The 23678-nt window shown below is 43.4% G+C and overlaps 1 pseudogene; it reads right to left on the minus strand.

The window, feature by feature from the left end:
* Positions 1-13746: 13746 nt before the first annotated feature.
* Positions 13747-22959, minus strand: LOC133241274 (pregnancy-associated glycoprotein 1-like; annotated as a pseudogene).
* Positions 22960-23678: the final 719 nt, after the last annotated feature.

Consider the following 23678-nt stretch of genomic DNA (forward strand, 5'->3'; position numbering starts at 1 on the left):
AAGTATATGTATAAGGGAATTAATTTCACATACAACTAATACTAATACAATGCTATAAATCAACTACACTCCTATATAAATTAAACATAAATTTTTAAAAAAAAAATACTTACATGTAGAGAACCAAGGAGTTTTTTAGACTCGCAGGATTTCAGATATGATGCTGGAGATGAGAGACTGGGTGCAGAAATCTAGACATTATCTGGGGTTGCATTTTCCTAAGCTTTGGTGTCTTTTGCTTCTAGTGTCACCTTTGATTTGTCTTTGGAGGATCTAATACAAGGGCTTGGAGACTCTAGCTGGGTGTTAGTTGAAGGATGAGAGGGAGGCGCTAGTGGGAGAGTGAAATCCCAGCTCCCTAGCCTTGGGTTGGGGCACGTTTGAGGCACAACTTATATCCCACGTTCCCTGTGAAAACAGGCTGTAGTTTCCCTCTTGCAGGCCTTGCATGATATCAGACCCAGACAGGTTTCATCCTTTTTCATGTCCTGCTTCCACTTAGCCCTCACTGGTTTCTCTGGGAGAATTTTTCTTTTTTTAATTTTTGCAGCAACCAGGGGCTACTCTGTTATGGCAGTGCACTGACTTTTCAATCCTGTGCTTCTCTTGATGTTGATCACAGGCTCTAGGGCACTCAGGCTTAGTAGTTGTGCCCCACCGGCTTAGTTGCCCTGGGGCATTTACAATCTTCCCAAACCAGGTCTCAAGCGCATATCTTAAGCACTGGATCAAAAGGGAAAGCACTTTGGAAGGAATTTGAAATAAATCACTTTTATATGAAACTTGGCACCATGGCTTATTTATGAGGAGAAAGATAGAGGATTGTCCCTACTTCCAGCAACCTCCTGAGATCAGGACTGATTGAGGTTCCCCTTCCAAGGGTTCCTACAGGATCTTGAAGCTGTCCTGCCATGTGGCTTTGTTCTTGCTTCAGTTTCTGAATCCCACACTAGAGCACAGCTTCCAGAGGGCAGGGCTGTCACTTGACTCACTTCTAAGTATATGTCAGTAGATATTGTCTCATTCAGACCCTGATGTCAAGATAAGGCTAACACAAAGATCAGTTACTCTATTATGAGTGTTAGATTATAGGTTCAACGACTATAATCAAACCCTAAATAACATTATCTTAAATACAATACAATTTCAATTCTCTTTCATATAATGTTAGTGCAGGTCTCTCGACAGAGATGAGGACCCACTTCTTTCTTGTCACATCTTCCGCCTGTGCTACTTACCTTTGGTCTAACATGGCTGCTCCAGCTCCTGTCATTACATCTGCATTCCAGCTAGTGGGACAGAAATAATAGTTCCATTTGGAAGTGACATATCACCTCTACTCAAATTCCACTGGCAGAAGTATCTTCCATGTTCATGGCAAAACTGTGGGTGGTGGGCACACAGAAGGGCAGGGGAATGTGATCCCATTTCAGAACATTCATGATAAGTAACAAGGGCCACCACCCTTTATTCATATCCCCTGTATTCATTCTTCTTTGGTTCTCCGCACACAGCTCTCAGTCTGTTTTGGCCTGCAAATATGGATATGGATGAGGTTATAAGAGAGGACATGGTCCAGGCTGCAAAATATGGAGAAAACAAGAAAAGAAAGAAGATAAGAAAGTATAAAAAAGGACAAAATCTAAAGGAAAGTATGCTTATAATCATAATTTTGCATTTATACAATTTAGGTATAAAGGTTGATGAATCAATTTATAAAATAAAAAAATTAAAGAAATGAAAAACATAAATATATTCACCAAACCCAACAAAATAATAAGACTATATCATATTAAACACATAGCAGTATCAGGATTAAGTTTGGATGCACATTGTAAAAATCTAACACAACTATAACTTTAGCAAGACAAACTTGATTTTTCTCTCCCACTGGAACAAAGCTGGAGGTGGGCCAGCCAGAGCTTGGGTGGTGTCCATCTCCAAAGTTACATGATTGTCAAATACAACTGCAGGAGTTCCACCATCACAACTGAAATCCAGGCAACAGTTAGGATGAAAGTAGGGAAGGGAAGAGTCCCATCTCTCAGCTAAATCAGCTCCTTGAAAGCAGTCTTCCAAGAAATCCCTCTTACAGATATGCTTACATCTCAGTCACCAGTCATGACTAAGAGCACAGGTGTGCAGGAAATGCAGTCCTGTGGCAATGGAACCCTATTCCAGCACTCTTGCCTGGAAAATCCAATGGATGGAGGACCTGGAGGGCTGTAGTCCATGGGGTCGCTAAGAGTCGGACACGACTGAGAGATTTCACTTTCACCCATTGGAGAAGGAAATGGCAACCCACTCCAGTGTTCTTGCCTGGAGAATCCCAGGGACAGGGGAGCCTGGTGGGCTGCCTTCTATGGAGTTGCACAGAGTCGGACATGACTCAAGTGACTTAGCAGCAGCAGCAACAGCTACTGGGCTCATGGCTATATAACAAACTATTTTCAGTTTTGAAAGAGAAGCAGAGAATAGATCATTTTGTAGGTAGCCTGCAGCACCTGCCTTAAAGAACAAACCTTTTCTGAATGGATTATCCTGAATTTTCTGAACGGACTAGTCTGGGCACAGTGTGGAAGGAACAGCAATGAGAAACCACTATATGAACCTGAACTGTGCTCCAGAAAGAAGAGGCAGACTGGTCAGTAGAGATCTTCTAAGGACTGACGTGAGGATTATACATGCCACATGACCCAATTTGGTTTGAAAACTGCCTTTCCAACTCAGGTCCCAAATCTCTCTCAATTCTTCAGCTTCTAAATATCTTGTCTTTGTTACCTCACATTCTGACCTACCGGTCTCACCTTCCTTATTTCTGTTCACATCACTTCTCCATCTAGTCCACCAGCATTGCAAGATCCAGTACTGAAGGAGTTAGCAATAGTTTCTAGAAGTGGGTACAAACACAATGACTATTTCTACTTTAACATTAGTTTCTCCTGATCAAGGTCTTTTGAAGGACTGATATGGCTAGAATTATGGAGATCTCACATTTGAGACCTTTTAAAAAACATTTCTTTTTACATTGGTCTGTTGGTGGTGATGCAGTCTCATAGTTGTTCAAGTCTGAGAAAGTATTTTATCTTGTTTTTAATACGTATTTTTGGGGGGGTATAGAATTCTGAATCAATTATATTTCTCAGCATTTTAAGATGTGGTGCCAGTGTCCTCTGGCTATCATTGTTTCATATGCCTAATCTGCTGTCTTTCCCATTTTTTCTTCTACTGTGTCTGTTTTTCATTCTGGTTACATTTCTTTGGTTGATTGTTTTAAACAATGAATTATCATGCACCTTTGAATAGTTGTCCTATTTCTTGTCTTTGAATTAATTGAACTTCTGTGTTAATGGGTTTAAAGCTTTCATCATATCTGGAAATTTTTCAGCCAGTAATTATGAAGTTCTTTTCTCTATTCTCCTTCTTTCACTTCCTGTGGGATTCCATTTACATATATTTCAGTATTCTTAAAGTTGTTTCAAATTTCTGTGATGCACAATTAATTTTTCCCACAGTCTTTTCATCCCTATTTTCCATGTCTCTATTTAACATACTCAATATTCTTCAGCTTCATGAATGTAAAGATTATTATTCTAGGAAGCATTTTACTGTCCTTCCTGCTAATTATGTGATGTATATTTTAACTGTGTTTTTACTAATTGATTTTTCCCTCATTATGATATTTTCTTGCTTCTTTTCACATTGGAATTTTTTTTCTTTTGAAATTTATGTATTTACCTTAATTAGAGGATAATTACTTTACAACATTTTTATTTATCTAGGACAAATATTTTCACAATTCATATGGAAATTTTAAATGGATATTAGATAAGGAAATTTTTTCCCTTTGGATGCTGGATATTCTTAATTTTTATAAACTATTCCTGGCACTGTTTGCAAACACTGTTAATTTCTTGGGAACAATTGTATTTTTTGAAGGCTTGCTGTTCAGGTCTTTTAGCTGATATAATACCAGCCTTTAGACCATGTTTAGTATTCCCCACTAGTAAGGCAATATTGTCTTCAGGACTATACTGATGTCATGGGAATTATGAGTAATTTCCATGCTGGTGGGTGGGGACACCATTAGACTTGGCGCAATTTGAGACTCAAGTATTGTTCCCTATAATCCTGACCAGTACTATCAACTCTCTGCTGAAAACTGGAAGGGTATCACCTGTACACTTGCACAGTTCTCTGTGTGTAGCTCTCTCCTATGAACTCTAACTGTCTAGAGTCTCACATCTCTCTTCTTGGGGAGACCATTTGTCTCTGCTTAGATAGCCCATCCATGTATGTGTTGGAAACTATTTCTAGAGTTGGGGCAATTGTAGAACTCACCTTGCTTGCTCCCCACCTCAGGAATCCATTTTCTGCTGCCTGACATTTGATGTAAAAAACTGCTCTTTCATTTATGTCTTCTACTTTCAAGTTGTTTAAGACAGGAGGATAAATGTGTCCTTTGCTCCTCTATGTCTACAAAAATGGAGGTCCCCCTGAAATCAGAATTCACTGAATGCCTTGTGAATGCTAGGCAGTGACTTCTGTGCATGGGTGCAGACTAACTAGGGATGTGTGTTGGGGCTTTGGGGAGCCCTGTCTTGCTGGAAAAACCTGACAATTGCAACTAACATTTGCTATGGGGTATGTTCAGTTCAGTTCAGTCACTCAGTCATGTCCGATTCTTTGCAACCCCATGGACTGAAGCACGCCAGGCTTCTCTGTCCTTCACCAACTCCTGGATCTTACCCAAACTCATGTCATCGAGTCAGTGATGCCATCCAACCATCTCACTCTCTGTCATCCTCTTTGCCTGCTGCCTTCAATCTTTCCCAATAATAGGGTCTTTTCTAATGAGTAAGTTCTTCACATCAGTTGGCTAAAGTATTGGAGTTTCAGCTTCAGCATCAGTCCTTCCAATTAATATTCAGGATTGATTTCCTTTAGCATGACTGGGTGGATCTCCTTGTAGTTCAAGGGACACTCAAGGTTCTTGTCCAACACCACAGTTCAAAACCTTCAATTCTTCATTTCTCACCATTCTGTATGCTCCAACTCTCACATCCATATATGACAACTGGAAAAAATCGTAGCTTTGTTTTATACTGAACTTTTTCAACAAAGTAATGTCTCTGCTTTTAAAAATGCTGCTAGGCTTGTCATAGATTTTCTTCAAACAAGCAAACATCTTTTAATTTCATGGCTGCAGTCATCATTTGCAGTGGTTTTGGAGCTCCCAAAAATAAAGTCTCTCACTGTTTCCATTGTTTCCCCGTCTATTGCCATGAAGTGATGGGACCAAATGCCATGATCTTCATTTTGTGAATGTGAGTTTAAGCCAGATGTTTCACTGTCTTCTTTCACTTTAATCAAGAGGCTCGTTAGTATCTCTTCATGTTCTGCCATGAGGGTGGTGTCATCTGCATATCTGAGGTTATTGATATTTCTCCCAGCAACAATGATTCCAGTTTGTGCTTCATCCAGTTGGACATTTCACAAGATGTGATCAGCATATAATTTAAATAAGCAGGGGACAGTATACAGCCTTTAATTACTCCTTTCCTGATTTGGAACCAGTCTGCTGTTCCATGTTCAGCTCTAACTGTTGCTTCTTGACCTGCATACAGATTTCTCAGAAGGCAGGTAAGATGGTCTGGTATTCCAATCTCAGTAAGTTTTTCACAGTTTGTTGTGATCCATACTGTAAAAGGATTTGCATGGCCAGTAAAGCAGAAGTAGGTATATTTCTGGAATTCTCTTGCTTTTTCTATGATCCAACTGCTACTGCTGCTAAGTCACTTCAGTCGTGTCCAACTCAGTGCGACCCCATAGATGGCAGCCCACCAGGCTCCCCTGTCCCTGGGATTCTCCAGGCAAGAACACTGGAGTGGGTTGCCATTTCCTGAATGATGGCAGTTTGATCTCTGGTTCCTCTGCCTTTTCTAATTCCAGCTTGAACATGTGGAAACTCACAGTTCATGTACTGTTGAAGACTTGCTTGGAGAAATTACTTTGGTAGTATGTGAGATGAGTGCAACTGTGTGGTAATTGAACATTCTTTGAAATAGCCTTTCTTTGGGATTGCCACTGCTGAGTTTTCCAAATAGGCTAGCATATTAAGTGCAGCACCTTAACAGCATCATCTTTTAGGGTTTGAAATAGCTCAATTACAATTCCATCACCTCCACTAGCTTTACTCATAGTGGGGCTTCTTAAGGCCCTCTTGACTTCACATTTCAGGATGTCTAGCTCTAGGTGAGTGATCACACCATCGTGGTTATCTGGGTCATTAATATCCTTTTTGTATAGTTCTTCTATATATTCTTTCAACTTCTTCTTTATATATTCTGCTTCTCTTATTTCCATGCCATTTCTGTCTTTTATTTGGCCCATCTTTGCATGAAATGATCCTTCCCTACCTCTAATTTTTTTGAGCAGATCTCTGGTCTTTCCCATTCTATTGTTTTCCTCTATATCTTTGATCTAATCACTTAGGAAGGGTTTTTTTTTTTTTTTTTTTTTTAATCTGTTGTTGCTATCTTTGGAATTCTGCATTCAGATTGGTATGTGTTTCTTTTCTCTTTTGCTTCTCTTCTTTTCTAAGTTATTTCTAAGGCATCCTCAGACAACCATTTTGCCTTTTTCCATTTAATTCTCTTGAGGATGGTCTTGATGAGGTACATACAGATCAAAAAACAAAGATAACTGCATCCAGATCCATTATTTCATGGAAAATACATGGATAAACAATGAAAGCAGTGACAGACTTTATTTCCCTGGACTCCAAAATCACTGCAGATAGTGACTGCAGCTGTGGGGGTAAAAAAAGACACTTGGTCCTTGGAAGAAAAGCTATGAAAAACCTTGACAGCATACTAAAAATCAGAGACATTACTTTACCAACAAAGGTCTGTATCGTCAAACCTATGGTTTTTCCATAAGTCATGAGTGGATATGAGAGTTGGACCATAAAGAAAGTTCAGCACCAAAGAATCTATGCTTTTGAACTATGGTGTTGGACAAGATTCTTGAGAGTCCCTTAGATTGCAATGGAGATCCAATCAGTCCATCCTAAATGAAATCAGTCCTGAATATTCATTGGAAGGACTGATGCTGAAGCTTAACCTCCATTACTTTGGTCAATTGAGGGGTAGAACTAACTCATTATAAAAGACCCCGATGCTAGGAAAGATTAAAGGCAGGAGGCAAAGGGGAAAACAGAAGACAAAATTGTTGGGTGGCATCATCAACTTGATGAACATGAGTTTGAGCAAGCTCTGGGAGTTGGTGATGGACAAGGAAGCCTGGCATGCTGCACCCCATGATATAGCAAAGAGTGGACATGACTGAGAGACTGAACTGAACTGATGTACAGAGGACAGTCAGGGAGGAGGGGAAAGTCTTTAAGGAAGGAGGAAGGAACAATTCCTGGATAGCTGACAATTTTGGGTCAGCAGGTCATTTCAAGCTGTAGAAGCTCTAGGGAAGCAATTCTATGCCAGGTGGAGAGAATGGTAAGAGAAAGTCAGGGCGGCAGTGCTGGGATTTCCCAGAGGACAAGATCCTTGTTCTACTAAACTTTATCAATGCTCAATATTGTTAGGTGTTTGGAAAAAAGAGTTTTGTTTTGGAAGTGGTAGAGCAATATTCAATGGAAGGACTGATGCTGAAGATGAAGCTCCAACACTTAGGCCATCTAATGTGAAGATCCAGCTCATTGGAAGAGACCCTGATGCTGGGAAAGATTGTGGGCAGAAGGAGAGGGAATAAAAGAATGAGATTATGAGATGGCATCACCAACTCAAAGGACATGACTTTGAAGAAACTCCACGAAATAGTGAAAGACAGGGAAGCCTCCTTTGTTGCCAAACATGTAATCACAAAGAGTCAGACATGACTTAGCAACTGAACAATACCAATGAAGACACAGAGACCACTGAAGGCTCTGGTCCTGGTTGGAGTGGAGAAAGATTTAGGTGGAAGGGGAGGCTTCCCATCCTCTGGTGCAGGTCCTTGAATCCAAGGCAAGGAGCACAAGATTTTGAATCTGTTACCAAACATTGTTTTCTAAAAAAAAAAAAAAACTGTTTTCAGCAGGAGAGAGAGCTTTGACTGAGTTTGTCCTCTAGATTTTACTGAGGGATTTAAAAGGGATTGGGGTCGGGCTGAGACTGCAAAAACCAGGTGACCAGCTGCTGGAGGGCGAGGCTTGTGGTAGATATTTTGCACTAGGTGGAAAATAAATTCAGAAAAAGTGTCCCTTCTGGCATGTACATGCCAATGTATCACTTTATTTCAGCAGATCACTTTAATGTTGTTTTGGGGCAAGCTAGAAATGTAGGATGAGTGGTTTGCTTTTCTCCATTCCTGTTGGTATTTAGATGATTAAATGTCTGGTTACTTAATTGCATAGTTGGAATCATGCTTGGGAAAGAAAACTAGATCAACTCCACACATATTTTGTATTTAAACAGCAATCATAGGAAGGTTTCTAAGGCAATGGTAGGTAATTTAAACATGAGGGGATAAATGGGTGAGAGGGTAACAGGCAGGAAGGCCAGGGGTCTCCAAAGGGAGGAAATAGCCTGCAAGTGTCAGACATTTTTATCTCTCTTAAGCAGCAGGAGGAAACAAACTAGCGATATTTTTTCCTTCTCTGCTGCTGCTGCTAAGTTGCCTCAGTCGTGCCGACTCTGTGCAACCCCATAGATGGCAGCCCACCAGGCTTCCCCGTCCCTGGGATTCTCCAGGCAAGAACACTGGAGTGGGTGGTTTCTCTTAAAATACTGTGTTGCCATAATGACACCTGGTATCACCTGAAGTTAACTATTCTCAAACCTAGAGATAACCAATGCCTTTTTCTTATGGAAATGTTTGTCTTAAGCTATGCTAACATACTATACATTTATCCCAAACTCTGTCTTCAAGTTGGTTCCGCCTTTTGGCTCAGAACCTACTTGACAAACCAGTATGTTACACTCAGATATTGTTCCTCTAATCTATGTAAATGAAACTATTTGTATGGTGATCTGCCCTTCTTCAAGATTCAAGTTAATCATTTTATGGCCCAAGATGAACCATTTGGTGCCAAGTTATCACAGAATGCATCTTATGGGTGAGGGGCCTGGTGCCATTCAGTTTTAAGACATTCCTTTCTGTCATTAACAGGCTGCTAGTGACTATATAACATCCAGCTGAAGACTAGCAGGGGGGCACTCTTTCTGCCCCTTCAGAAGCTTTCTCTATCTCCTTTATACTTTAATAAAACTTTATTACACAAAAGCTCTGAGTGATCAAGCCTCGTCTCTGGCCCTGGATTGAATTCTTCTCCTTCGGGGCCAAGAATCCTGGCGTCGTGATTCAACAACAACCTTTCATGGGGACAGTTTCATTTAACAGGCTGAGACTGGACTGTACCGGTTGCCATAGTTGTTGCTATGACAAGAAGCCATCACAGCTAGTTGTTGCTATGCTGGAGATGTGGGAAACTGAAAAGAGACCAAAAGCCTTACAACTCTCCTTACAGAGTGATTTCAGACTAGAAGCAGTTAACAAAGAAAGGCTGACTGGTAAGGCTGAGGATGGGAGTAATCTGAGCCAGTAATCATTAGCTCTGTGGGAGCATCAGCTCAGTCAGAGTTCTGTGTCATGCTTCAGAGAGAGATGTCATTTGGCTTGAATCAATAGTTAGCCTTGGGGATGGCAGCCATAACCTCTAAACAGAAGATTTCCTTCTCCCCAGGTGGCAGAATAATTCATATTTGTTCCAGACTCAGGAACCCAGAAAGCCCTCTTGGGGCTACTTGCTCTTTGCAGGCACACACACAATCTAGAAGGTGGAACTGTCATCATGGTGCCCATTTTCCAGATGAGAAAACTGAGGTTAAGTGACTTGATCAAGCTCACACAGCTAAGTACGTGAAAGGCCAAGCACAAACCCAGGGTAACAGTCCTCAAATTGTGTGTTTTTGCTCCACACCCACTGGGAGTGGTGGGTGGTCATCTGGCACCAATGCTTAGGCAGAAGCAAGCAGTATTCAGGCTTAAATTGAAGTAACTAAGGAAAACCACTAGACCATTAAGCTAAGACCTAAATCAAATACCTTATAATTTTATAGTGGAAATTAAAAAAGGATTCAAAGGATTAGGTATGGTAGCCTGAAGAACTAGGATGGAGGTTTGTTACATTGCACGGGAGGTGGTCACCAAAACCATCCCCAGGAAAACAATGTGAGAAGGAAAAGGGGTTGCCTGAGGAGGCTTAAAAACAGGTGAGAAAATAAGAGAAGTGAAAGGCAAAGGAGAAAGGGAAAGATATACTCAGTGGCATGCAGACTTCCAGAGAACAGCAAGGAGAGATAAGAAAGTCTTCGTTAAGTGCACACTGCAAGAATTAGAGGAAAATAATAGAATTGTAAAGATTATAAATCACTTCAGGAAAATTGGAGCTACCAGAGGAACACTTCATGCAAAGATGGGCACAATAAAGGACAGAAAAGTCAAAGACCTAACAGAAGCAGATGAGATTAAGAAGAGGTAGCAAGAATGCACAGAAGAACTGTACAAAAATAGTCATAATGACTGGGATAGGGATGATGCTTGGGTCACTCATGTAAAGCCAGATATCCTGGAGTATGAAGTCAGTGGGCCTTAGGAAGCATCACTACAAACAATGTTAGGAGAGCTGATGGAATTCCAGCTGAGCTGTTTAAAAATCCTAAAGAATGAGGCTGTAAAAGTGCTGCATTCAAAATGTCAGCAAATTTGGAAAATTCAGCAGTGTCCACAGTAACATGTATAATATCATATATGAAATGAGTCACCAGTCCAGGTTCAATGCATGATATGGGATGCTTGGGGCTGCTGCACTGGGATGACCCAGAGGGATGGTACGGGGAGGGAGGAGGGAGGAGGGTTCAGGATGGGGAACACGTGTATACCTGTGGCGGATTCATGTTGATATATGGCAAAACCAATACAATATTGTAAAGTTAAAAAATTAAATTAAATTAAAAAAAAAAAAAGAAAGGCAATTCCAAAGAATGTTCAACCTATCATGCAATTGCACCCATCTCACTTGCTAACCAGGTAATGCTCAAAACCCTTCAAGTTAAGCTTCAATGCTACATGAACTGAGAACTTTGAGATGTACAAACTGGTTTGAGGAACCAGAGATAAAATTTCTTTTTTTTTTTTTTTTGGCAGTTCTATTTTTATTTTTTTTAATTTTATTTTATTTTTAAGCTTTACATAATTGTATTAGTTTTGCCAAATATCAAAATGAATCCGCCACAGGTATACATGCGTTCCCCATCCTGAACCCTCCTCCCTCCTCCCTCCCCATACCATCCCTCTGGGTCATCCCAGTGCACTAGTCCCAAGCATCCAGTATCGTGCATTGAACCTGGACTGGCAACTTGTTTCTTACATGATATTTTACATGTTTCAATGTCATTCTCCCAAATCTTCCCACCCTCTCCCTCTCCCACAGAGTCCATAAGACTGTTCTATACATCAGTGTCTCTTTTGCTGTCTCGTACACCGGGTTATTGTTACCATCTTTCTAAATTCCATATACATGCGTTAGTATACTGTATTGATGTTTTTCCTTCTGGCTTACTTCACTCTGTATAATAGGCAACATCCATTGGATCATAGAGAAAGCAAGGGAATCCCAGAAAACATTTCCATCTGCTTCATGGACTATGCTAAAGCCTTTCACTGTGTGGACCACAACAAACTGTGGAAAATTCTTAAGGAAATGGGAGTACCAGATCACCTTACCTGTCTCCTGAAAAGTCTGTATGTAGGTCAAAATGCGGCAGTTAGAATCATATACAGAAAAACTGAAAGATTTAAAATTGGGAAAGAAGTGTGACAACGTGTACATTGTCACTCTGGTTACTTAACTTCTATATAGGATACACCATTCGATATGCAGGACTGCATAAATCCCAAGCTGGAATGAAGATTGCTGGGAGAAATATCAACATTCACAGATCTGAAGATGACACTGCCCTAGTGGCAGAGAGCAAAGAACTAAAGAGCCTCTTCATGAGGAGAGGAGATGCAAAAACTGGTTAAAACTCAACATTCAAAAAAACTATTCACAAAAATATACTCAACATTCAGGGCATCTGGTCCCACCACATCATGGCATATAGATGAGGGAAAAGTGGAAACAGTGGCAGATTTTATTTTCTTGGGCTCCAAAACAACTGTGGACCTTGGCTGCAGCCACAAAATTAAAACACACTTGCTCCTTGGAAGGAAGAAAAGCTATGAAAAACCTGCACTGTGTATTAAAAAGCAGAGACTCACTTTGCTACAGAGGTCTGCAGTGTCAAAGCCATGATTTTCCAGTAATCATGTACAGATGTGCAATCTGGACCATAAGAAACAGTGAATGCCAAAGAATTGAGCTTTTGAACTGTGGTGCTTGAGAAGATTCTTGAGAGTCCCTTATACAACAAGGAGATCAAACCAGTCAATTTGAAAGGAAATCAACCTGTGACCCCTGCTGGCTCAGCTGAGGCATCTACTAAGGGCCTCCAGGTGGAAAGAACGGATGCTTCCACTGCAAAAGTGCCTAACCATGGCAGTTCCAAGCAAATAGTTTATAGCTCCACCCCTGAAAGAAGCTCAGAAATGCTGAAGGCTCTGTGTTCCCTGGGTCCCCTGATGCATGAATTGCATTCTCCCCAGCAGCATTGGAGGCAAGGAAGGGGCATTCTGGGCCCTGGAGGAGGGGGATGGCTCAGGGATCCACTGGGGCCACCACTTACCAAGTAGGACTGGAAAGGACAGACCAGGCATATGTGGCAGAGAGCTGGTGACTGGGTGTGGGACAAAAGGGAACCAGCTCTGCATGAAGTACCTCACCCAAAATCCCCTGGAGGACATGCCCAGTGATAAGAATATCTGAGATGGGACAAAGAGAGTCTATTTAATTATCCCTTATAATTCCTCTGAATGAGGAGGTGGTTGAGTTGGTGGGTCATCACAAGTTCTTCCATGGCCTAGACCACCTGCTAGTCGCTATCCTTGGGTCTGCCTCTCCCCAGCTTCAGTCATGTAGTTTTGGAGGAAATTGACTATCATGTCCTGAGGGGTCAGGGCCAAAGACCATGTCAAGCCAGTCATAATACCACATTTTCCTGCCAGGATGGCTGATCTAAGGCTGTACATGTGATCTGAGGTGGGTCATTCAGAGAACACCCTTGAACTCTGATGTCTGCAATCTTCTTTCCTTACTAAGTGATGCCTTCGGGATTTAAAACCCTAGGGCAGGTAGCTCGAATTCCCTCACTAGGTGTAGAAGCCTTAAAGAAGAAAGTTGACAGGCTAAGACCATCAAAGAAGAGTAAAGGGAAAGAGGGAGGGTGAGAGAGAATTGATGACTTCTGATTTCTTGGGTCCAGTCACTGAGATCTTTGTATTTGCTCTGATTCTTGTGTCCTGGATTCCCAGAATCATTTCAATGAGTCTCCCTTTTCCTTAAAGCCAGTTGGAGTAGGGCTCCTCTCAATTTTGATTCAGACTTGGTTCTAGATCCTTCACTCCCTGACACAAACAGAGGCAACATTTATTTCAGTACCATTAAGAGTGAAACCCTTTATTCTTTACTGAGAATAGGGTGTACAGACCACCAAATACAGTTCACCAGCATCCTGGGCTGGAGTGCCGAAAGTGTGAGTGAGTGTGTGTTAGGAGAGGCCTTACTGATTCCTGAACCACTCCAAGCATTTACACTGCTCGTGCCAGGCCAATCCTGTCATTTCCTCGATCAAAGACTGAGAAATACACCCTCAGGAAGACATCACCCAGGATCCAGGTCTCTGTAGATGGACTCAATTTGCTCTCTTTAAAGGCGGTATAGCAGTGGCCTCTAGAATCCTGGGGGAGTCAGAGACACACACCAGTCAGCATGAGCCCTTACCGGTGACTCCCCCAATATCCAGACCCAGCTCAATTCTTTGTTTTATTTCCCTCTTTTGGTAAGCATCAAGGGGTTTTCTCAGCAGCAGGGGACATGAGAGTTTATCTAAAACCAAAGAGGGCCAAGACATGAGGTTGCCATGAGGAAGGGTGTGGGGGAGGGGAGGACTGGGAGTTGGGGAAACAGAGGAATGATAAACAACAAAGTCCTACTGTAAAGCATAAGGAACTATATTCAATATTCAGTGATAAACCACATGAAAAAGAATAAGAAGAAATATATAATTTTATATGTATGACTGAGTCACATTGCTCTGCAGCAGAACTTAATGCAACACTGAAGGCCAATGGCATCCCACTCCAGTACTCCTGTCTGGAAAATCCCATGGAGGGAGGAGCCTGGTAGGCTGCAGGCCATGGGGTTGCTAAGAGTTGGACACGACTGAGAGACTTCACTTTCACTTTTCACTTTCACTTTTTACTTTCATGCATTGGAGAAGGAAATGGCAACCCACTCCAGTGTTCTTGCCTGGAGAATCCCAGGGACGGGGGAGCCTGGTGGGCTGCCGTCTATGGGGTCGCACAGAGTCGACCACTGTGAGACTTCGGACACGACTGAAGCAACTCAGCAGCAGCAGCAGCAGATTAGCCACACTTCAATATAATTATTTAGAAAAGAACAAGTGTGTCCATAGCTCTCCTCACTCCCTGTTTCTTTCCTTCTGACTCCTGCTCTGTTTTCTCTGCAGAGAATGCTGGTTTTCCTCCTGCATCCCCACAATCCATACTTTATTATCAAGCTCTATTTTGTATTGGAGTATAGCTGATTAACAATATTCTGAGTTTCAGGTGGATAGTAAAGGGGCTCAACTGTATGTATCCGGGTATCCTGGTCCCAAAGACACCCCTCCCATCCAAGCTGTCATATAACTGAGGGGAGTTCCCTGTGCTACAAAGAAACTCGTTGTTGGTTATCCATCTTAAATAGATCAGTGCCCACAACACGTTCTTGAAGACTTAACTCAGGAAATCTGAGAAGCCTCCTTCGGCCCACACTCACCCTCTTTGGCCACTCCAGGCTTGGGTGGGTAAGGTACTCTGGTTTCCCAGCCCCACCAGTCAGTCCGTATCCCTCATCACCCCTAGTAAGTCCCCAGTGCCCCAGTGCAGAGCACCTTGAGATGCCATTTGCATGGAATCCAGTGCACTTTTGCATAGAACCAAGCAACCCTCCATATGGCTCAGTGAGTTTCTGGTTTTAGAATTCCTGAAATTCCCTCTCCTCCTCAAAGCCTTCTTTGAGCCCATCAGCCTGCTCTGAACTCTTGCAGGGAGCTGACATGAAGCCTCCACCCTACGTGTGGGCTGAGCAGTCACTGAGCACCCTTTATTCACATTAGCATCCAACCTCCCCACAGTGGGGACAGGTACCCCAACTCACAAAGGAGGCACCTGGCCAGAGCAAGGGGAAGATGCAGCCGAGAACTAGGCTGACCATGTAATTTATCACTCAAACCAGGAAAGCTTTGAGAAGGGAAGGGAGACTGTGAACTTATGCTAGGACATCACACTGGGACTGTCCCCAGCCATTCTCCTTGTAATATGGCCTATGTCAGGGACTGCTGTGCTGAATTTCATGTTCATGCACCTCTGAATTCAGATTGAATTGAAGCTCTTTGAGGACTGAGGAACTTAGTATTCCCCTCTACCTGACTCCGACCATGCCATATGGTATGGTATCTCCACATTTATATCAGGAAAATCAGTGTCCCACACAGCCCTTTACTTTCAAGTGATTGGTTTTGTGGGAGGCACCGGCCCAGCCACAGGGCTCAGCAGCATCTGCAATGGTGTGACATGGCCTCCAGAGGGCGCACTCCTCCCAGCAGTAGCCCAAGGGTTCCTACAAGCTCCAGTTTGAGAACCAACCATCAATATTGTCCCCTCACCTTGAGGATGTAGGCTCGAGCTGGCACTGGGTAGTTGACGCCGTTAATGGTGAAGATAATAGAGGGAAGGGTATTGACCACAGAACAATAAACTTAGTGCAGTTAGAGAGAGAGGGTGAGAGATTGGCCCTGGAGTTCCTTGTTGTGTTTGGAGACTGGAAGTAACCCTGGGGCATGACCCTTCACCTTGGAACCCCATAGCCTGGCGCCGATGAGCTTCTGTATGTTATTGACCAGTCTTCCTGAGGCTTCGATATGTCATGTCCCAGTGTCCACAAGGGCCTCACAGCTGTCAGAAAAAGCAATAACCTTTCTTTTCATGGAGATGCTGAGAGACAATGGAAGAAAGAGGGCATCAAGGTCACTCAGATTCTCCCCAGAATTTCCCCCTTCCTGACTGTCTCCTAAACAGCCCTTCGTCTCTTGCCCTCTTTTCCTTTGCTCTCGACACAGTACCTTTCTTGACATCCTCAAATGCAGTACTTGAATGCACCAGGATATTTTGTACCTTGACACAAGCTGGTCTTCCTTCCTAGAAGACTCCACTCCACTTTGACTAGCAAATTTCTTCTCATCTTCCATATTCCACCTTAATTGTATTGTTTTCGGGAAGTCTTTTCCCCAGTGTTTATCATTCTCCTGTCTTGGTCTCTCTCTGTAGACCCTTCCTCATGTCTGCTGCTGTTGCTCCTGCTGACTCACTTCAGTCGTGTCTGACTCTCGGAGAACTCATAGAGGGCAGCCCACCAGGCTCCGCCATCACTGGGATTTTCCAGGCAAGAGTACTGGACTGGGTTGCCATTGCCTTCTCCTCATGTCTAGCATGTACCAAAGTCACAATTCACTTCTGGGCGAGTCACTTCATGTACATCTGCCTTCTTAAATGTGAGGGTGAGTTTTAATCTCCTTGTATCCCTAAAGTGTCTGGCACACAGTGAATGCTCAATGCTTGTCTGTTCAATGAGTGAACAAAGACTGAGAAATCAATAAGAAACATCCAGAGAGCTGTATGTGATGGGGAACAAATAACGGGTTGCACACAGAGTGGAGATGGAGATTTGCAAGGGCAGCAGATTCTCTTGGTAGGAGAGAGGGGTTCCTCTGGGAGAGGGTATCTCCCAGCACTGCTCCTACAACCAGCTCAGACCCTGAGACCCTGGCCAGGAAATACATGACTAGCCCACAGAAACACCAAAGGACAGGTCAGCTTTTGTCTGAGGGTATCACACAGAATCCTATCAATTATGCCTCTTGTCCTCAGGTCACTCCTGGATCCCACCTTCCTGATTCTCTGTTATAGCCCCTGTCCCACTGTGTGCCCAAGAACATGGAATGTCTGTTTTATTAGTTGCTTTCACGTCTTAAGACTGCAGCCAACCTCTCTCTGCTGCTGGGTAGTTGCTCCCTAAGAAGACCAGTTTTCCCCATTTTCTCACTGTCCCTGTTTTTAAAATGACATTTATCTGTACTGAGAACTTCCTATGTCCTAGGTAGCCCTGGACAGTTGGTCATCTTATCATAACTCTGTTCATGCTGGAGAAATTCTCCCTGATCCTCTGTTCACCACCCTCTAGAGTCCTCTAACCATGCTCCACGCCTCACAGGGCAGTGGGTGTAGCCCTCTCCCAGCTGCACAGACCTCTTGGACCCTTTTAGGACCATGGTCAGAGCCTTTCTCAGAAGGCCTGGGTATTATGAACCCATGGGTTGTTTGTGTATTTATGGGCTTGTGTGTTTGTTTGTATGTGTGCTTTTATGTGTCTCTGTGAGTGCTTGTGTGTCTCTGACTAGCTATGCATGTTCTTATGTGTCTCTGTGAAGGTTTATATGTGTCTGCTTGTGTGTTTCCATGTGTCTGTGTGTCTGTCTGTGTCATTGTGGGTGGTGTATATGTCTGTGTGACTATATGTTTAAGAATGTATTTGTGTGTGTCTGCCTATGTCCATGTACAGTAGTGGGAACACCACTTAGGCTGACCCTCAGAGGGAGAGGCTTGCCGGTCCATGTGTACACTCCACTACCTGCTTTAATCAATGGTACCCAGTTGAGCTCTCCCTTGTAGTAGCGGTGGTCCACCCCACCAAACCACCACACTGCCCTCCCGCTTGTCTCTGAAGAGAAGAGAGGCTGGGATCCTTGGAGGACTGTAAAAACAGCACCGTCTGAGAGCTGTGCTTGTCCACCCATCAAGGCCCTAATAAGGTCCCCATGTACAGATGCAGAAATAGTGTCTAGGAGCGATTGAGATCCAGACTGAGGTCTGTTACTGGCTAATGAGTGGCACAGAGGAGGTAAGAAGTTAAATCACTTGGCTGGGCTCCATCCACTATGTCTTCTGAAGATGCCCTGGATCTCCTGTGACCTGAGTGCTCAGACACTCTCAGAGGACAGGGTGCTGAAGTGTTTTGGCCTTCCCCTTGTCTACCTTGTCATTTTTCAGGAAAATCAAGGCCTGGGAGTTCTAAGGGTGTGGGTCCAGGTCACCCAGAGTTGGCTCCGCTGGCCTGTGAGCTCTACTGTCCAGAGGGTCCCACACTCAGAAGGGACCCCAGCTCCGCTCTCCCTGTCTTGAAATGCCTAATATTTCTTGAACAAGGGGTCCCACACTTTTGTGTCCCACACTTTCATTTCTCACTGGCTCCACAAATTGTGTAGCTGGTCCTGGGCTCCCAGTGAAATGCTAATGAGGAGGGAAAGATATCCCCCACCCTTCTCTTTCCTTCCTTATCAAATAAGGATCCTTATCAAATAAGCAAATCCTAATGCCTTTTCCTTCAACTTGTTTCCTGTTGTCTTCCATTAGCCTTCCTCCTCACACACCCCCAGAGACCAATTTACTGATCTTGAGCCCAGGAGTAGGGTTGTGTTCCAATAATATTTTATTTATAAAAGCCAGTAGTGATGCCAGGTAGGGCCCGGGGGCCATAGTTATCCTGGGTTAGATTTTATCTTAGGATACTTCTTTAGCAAGTGTTCTATAAATTTCATGCAACTGAAAGCAACTTACAGCTTATTTGGATAAACTGATTGTCCATCTCAGACTTACTTGCTCAAGTAGAAGGCAAAAACAGGCTCAGAAATGGCACCTTGATTCTTCAGCTTGCCAAAGATGGGGATGGCTCCAGAGAAGGATATGTTGGGGTAGTTCAAGCCGAAGACACCATCATAAGTTCTGCCTTCAAACCCATATTCCGCCACGCTTAGACAGAACGGCTGGTTAGTACTTACAAGGTCCCCAATCTGTGGGAGAGAAGAGTGATCCCACTCACAGATATGTGAAGTGGGGCTAGGACTGGCCTGGGATGCATTGCCGTTAGATCCTCAGAGAAGAATTGAGGCTGGGCTCTATCTTTGGTGACCCACAGATGGTTAGACAAAGCTGGGAGGGGAATCTGGGTTTCACTTGAGAGAGGCTGTGAATTTTAAAACATCTGACCCTCTGAAAAACACCACCTGAGTGAGTCAAATTGGCCTTGTGGCTTCTGTACAGGTGGGGCAACCAAGAGTCAGGCCAGGTCCCATTGGTGCCACCTTATGGACAAAATGAACGAGAACAAGATAGCCTTCTCTTTGGCATCACTGTGACCTAATGACAGGAATGGACTGCATTCTCTGTAATGTACTGTGGATTCTGCATCTGTCCAGGAAGACAGAAGCTGAAAACACAATCTTGCTTCCAGTGTCTATGAAATTACTGCCTGAGGAATTCACTTTTGGGGACACGTGTATATTTCTGTGAATGTGTACGAGAGAGAGGGGAACTACTCAGGCATTTTGGGGGAGGCGGGCCATAGGTTTATTAGACTCTCAAGGGTCGTCTAGAGTGAGAACTCATTTATCAGGCCCCTTGACCTCTCAGGCCCCCAGTTTAGCACTCTAGATACCTGAAGCCAATGACTGCCCCCAGGGTCCTCAGATCAGTTTTATCCTGTCCCCAAACATCCCACAGCAACTTCAGCCCTAAAAAGCCAGCCTAACTCCACATTTTACCACATGTGTGCCCTTAGCAAGGCCCTTGCGGTCTGTACTTCAGTTTCCTCATATGTCTCATGAGCTATTCAGAGTAACTGCTGTGTGGGGTTGTTGCAGGATTAAACTAGTTATCACCTGAAAGTGCTTGGAACAGTCTGTTAATATAAAAGTGGGTGCTTTTATCCCTTCTTCTCTCTCTCAGCAAAATGAACCTTGAACTGCTCATGGGCAGAGGAGCTGCAAGTCCACACCTCAAGCAAATCTCTGGGTTAGCTAATTTGTTTACTCCTGTGTCACCACAGGCACTGCCTCCCCAGAAACATATCCTATGGATATGATGGCCATATATATGGGAATTAGGCTAGGAAGGGTCCTGCTAGATTGTCCTGCATCTGTTTTGCAAGCCGTGGTCACTCCATAGCCAGTCTTGACTCAGCATTTGTTACACTGTTACCCAAACTGTGTCATAAGCAACAACTCCGTTCATTCTCCTAGATCCATAATTGATGGTGAAGGTCTTATGGGTAGGCCGGAAGGTGGAAGACTGAAGATGTCTGAACCTAATGTGTGTAGCTGCAGACACAAGAGATGAGTTTCATCAGGTGCCAAGGGTGGAAAACAGGGCAGCAGGGCAAGTGAAGGATGGTCCGGGTATGAGGTATCTGTACTCACAACAGGCTGGACTGGTGCAAAAGACAGGGGGCACCCACAAGTCAGATGAGGCTGTGTCAAAGATAACCTGGAATTCCTGAGGGGGTGTTCCAATGGTGATGTTACCCACATAGACCAACTACAGGGAGAAGGAGGGAGTGGGTTAGTGCAGAACTGGCTATCCTCTATTCCCACACTGATGCCTCCCTCTGGGTGTCACATATCTCTTGAGATCACTTTCTAACCACTGTACACCTCACAGAATTTGATCACAGACATATCTGCATTTGATATATTTTTCCTGTGCTACATTGTATGTAGGATATTGACTATATGACCAGGAGTTGAAGTGGTACCTCCTGCATGGGCAGCCCAGAGGCATAAGCACTGGGCCTCTAGGACCACTGGACACCCAAGGAGGTCTGGTGCCTTCATTTGAGAAGCTCTGTAATCTCTTCAAACCCAGCCTTAGCAGCCCCTTCTCCAGGTGTTCCTTCTTGATCAACCCCAGCCACTCCCTCTAAACTCAGACCACATCCAATCAACACCACACAGGTGACCCTTTCATTTGACATGTATTTACCCTTTGCCTATCTCTCAGGCTGGCATGGGCATTCTTGAAGACAAAATAAGCCCTTTGTCTAATCTCAAAACAGTGACCACAGTGATCGTTATGGCCATACATGGAATACAGATTCAGTAACTTATTATTGCTGTTATTCTTGCATCTGTGGAAACTGAATTCCTCTGCCTGGGTATTCACAATTGCTTTGCAGTTGGTTCTACCTTTTGATCAGTGATGGCTGACTCTTCATCTGTAGCTGAGTGGCTCACGTAGTTCAGAAGGAACAATCGCCATCAAACTAATGACACATGCTTGACAGAGAAATGAATATGTACCTGCCACCTGGTAATTGCCAGGCCCAGTCACCAAGACCAACAGTTGAGGATGAGAGTGCCTTCTCCTCTGGGTGGGGTCCCTCTTTTCCACTGTCTCTGCCTCCTGCAGGAACCCCACCCTCAACATCCCACCTGGCACCTCCAAATGAGCCCCATGCCTGACTAGAGAACAAGGGGGCGCTGTGGAGCACCATCCTCCCAAAATACTCACATCCATAATGTTTCTCAGAGGGTACATAGTTAGTTTTGAGCCACGAAAAGAAATCTGGGACCGTCTGTAAGGATGCTCCTTTAAGAAATCCTTCAGCATGTTTTTCCCACTGAGGGTTTTTCTCATGGTCTTCACTCTCCTTAGAGGTATTCTTTCACCGAGCATTTGACAAAGAAAACAAAGAAGATGCTACAATTAGCTGTCAGTGTTAAGGTATAACTGTCATTGTAATGGCCCTGTGTATTTTCTAATCATTTTTATGAGGTACATTATTATCAGAATTTTATACCTATACCATGGCAAAGACATAGATTTGAATACAGGTTCTTTTCTGCAATCTTGGATAAGCCATATGACCATATGGTGTCTCAGTCTCCCCTTCGGTAAAATGGTGGAATGTAACAATACAAACCCTCCAAATAGAATATCTTGGGGATAAGAGAAGTGATGGATATAAGGTACCTGATAAATAGGAAGTCTCAACAATGACAGCCATTAACATTGCTGTTGCCATCCCATACTATCCTTCTCATAGAACCTCAAGGAAGGAGGTAGAAGGGGGACTCTCATCCTCTTTTACAAGGGAGCAATTTGAAATGCAAGAGGTTTCTGAGTTGGCTGTGGTCACACTGCTTGTCAGATATAAAACAGTGTATCATTCTCCAAGTTGTCAGAGAAGAGAGAGTTGAAAGAAGAATCCAAGATATAGGGAACAAGTAATGGAAATCCAGAGGCTTGAGAAGGAAGGACAAGTCAAATGAAAAATTAAAAGAAACAACAGAAAGAGAAATACACTCCCAGTGACTTCCAAAGAGATGGAGAGATAAATGACAGTGATACAGAGATGCAGACATAGGCATATACACACTGAGGTAGACAGGGAAAAAAGAGGACATGTTGAATAAAATGTAGAAAGTGCTATTCCACAGGACCACATCGACATCTGCATAGACTGTGCACTGAACAGTTGCAAGGAGTTGCATTTTCAATAGGTCGTGACATGATTGGACCCCAAGATTTGTGCAACCATGCAAATCTACACCAAGACCTTGGGATCCACGGTTCCTATAGTAAGTTACTTATCAGTAAGTAAGAGTTGAACATTAAGACTCTTAGGGAAATATTCCATTCCCTTCTAAACCTGATGGGTGGAAGAATGATCAGATGAAAAGAAAAGTCTGAGAAAAGAATATGATGTGACATACAGTCCACATACTTACTTGACTATGCACTCTGAGAAGGCCACCAGCCCGAGGAGCACAAGCCACTTCATGCTTCTTTCCTGGCTCCAAGTACTCAGGGAAGTTTGGGTTCTTAGCATGTAGTGGTGACCAGGAGCCCCTAATTATATATGCTCTAAGCTACCCTAGTTTTCCCCTTTAGACCACCAAAAGATCTGGAAGAAAAAAAAAGCTCTTGATAAAATCTTTACCTTCATCAGTGGCCTTGGTGAGTGGACTTTGCAGCTTTTCAGAATACAGAGAATTGAAACAATCTCTTCCTTGAAGCTTGGTTGGAAAGTCAAACTGATCTGCATGGACATCTAATAAGATGGAGAATCTTGCCTACTTGGAGAAAAAATGGCTAAGAACATCATGAAAATGGATACTAGGGGCCATACTCTACACGTGTGGTTTCATGTTATCTTCCTAGCCACTTCATGAGATATTCATTGCTGTGTTCGCTGGAGAGGAGATTCCTAGGAGGATAAGTTGTCAAATGGCAAAGTGAAGACTTCAGGGACAGCCCAGGGAAATACACCTTGCCTTAGGTAGTGGGTCTAATGGCAGACATCAGGGGCCCCTATGATGCCAGTCTGCATCAAAAATATAGGGCAGAGCAGTACTTCAATTGCATGGTTTCAGTATTGGAAGAAATGTCATATGCATCCACAAGATATTTTATATCATCCAACAACTGTACAAGGAAGAAATGTGTGCTAGGTTCTGGGCTAAAGGCTTCAAAGTCAAAGTTGATCAAGACAAAAGTAGTCTTTATCTTAAGAGAGCTAGAAATCTAGTCTCACAAACTCATGGCCCCAAGAGGCAGGAGATATG

The sequence above is a fragment of the Bos javanicus genome, chromosome 29, assembly GCF_032452875.1.
Source record: "Bos javanicus breed banteng chromosome 29, ARS-OSU_banteng_1.0, whole genome shotgun sequence".
Taxonomy (NCBI): domain Eukaryota; kingdom Metazoa; phylum Chordata; class Mammalia; order Artiodactyla; family Bovidae; genus Bos; species Bos javanicus.